This window comes from Choloepus didactylus (genome assembly GCF_015220235.1).
Source record: "Choloepus didactylus isolate mChoDid1 chromosome 25 unlocalized genomic scaffold, mChoDid1.pri SUPER_25_unloc2, whole genome shotgun sequence".
Classification (NCBI taxonomy): Eukaryota; Metazoa; Chordata; class Mammalia; order Pilosa; family Megalonychidae; genus Choloepus; species Choloepus didactylus.
Window position 1 is genome coordinate 4,680,911 of NW_023637607.1, and position 1,245 is coordinate 4,682,155.

Genomic DNA, 1,245 nt, shown 5'->3' on the forward strand with positions numbered 1-1,245 from the left:
CTCCTGCCATGTTACCTTCTCTTCTGTGGCAGAGTCCTTCCCTGCCCCACCCCGCTCCTGGACCCGTCCCTGTATCTTTCCTGGAAACATGTTCCTGCAGAGTTTTGCCCACTGGCCATAACTGTCTCCTCAGGTCCTTCCCCAGCCTGGGCGACCCCCAGCCGTCACTTCCCGGTTAAGTGTCTTGAGCCCACCATTCATTGATTCATTCATTCATCAAACATTTATAAGTAGTTACCACGTACCAGGCCCCTGCTAGGCAATGCTGGGGACCCCGGGAGATCTGACGTAGGCCCTGCACACCCCTGTCCCCGAGGAACCATCAGTCTGGGGAAGACGGGTGTTAGGAGGGCCGTGCAAACAGGGACAATCCAGAGAGATCGGAGCTTTGAACGGGGAACACAAGGCATTGTGAGCCTCGATGAAGACACTTAAGCCGGGACAAGGGAACGAGACGCGCCCCTGTCTTCAGGGTGATCCCTACCCCAAGCCCCGCCCCCGGCATAGTACTAGGCTCTGAAAGGATGCGGTCTCCTCACCTCCCCTTCCGCCTTAGGGATTTCTTCGCAACGCCCCTTCTCCGACCGGGGCCAATAGCCCCTCCCTTGCCTGACCCCGCCCCATCGGTGGCCTAGGCCCCGCCTCTCTTTTAGCCGCTTCTCCATTTCATTCAGGCCCGGCGTCAAGCTCCAGACTCGAGGCCAACCTCACACCCATCTCATGACACCATTGGTCAGGGGGTGTCACTGAACCTCCCTCCTACATTGTCATTGGCTCCCTAGGTGTCAATCTTCTTTATCGCGCTCCAACAGTTGCCAAGGCCGAGGATTGAGGGGCAGATAATAATGGTCGTCTCAGGACGTCTCATCATTGGGCAGAAAGCCCAGCTCTGGGTGGGGCTTAGTGCCAAACGCTTGGCTGCCTCTGGCTGGTGTTCCTCAGGCCCGCAGCCTACCCGCAGCGACACACCCCTCTTTCCTTGCTATTGGCCTAGTCAGGTGTTGGTCAACGGGGTTTCTGCTTTTGATAGGTAAAACCACCTGTCCCTCACGGCTTCCCTAATTTCAATTCGCTTCTCTCCCAAAAGGCGGCAACCTTCTTACCGTAGCCAGGGCCCGCCTCAAGGAGTGGCCACCGATTGGCCAGACAAGCTGTCACTCCCGGCCAGTGGGCGGAGCCGCGCGCCCGGGGGTGGTGAATTGGCTGACCGGGCCTCGGGGGCGGGGCAGCGGCTCCTGTCAGCGG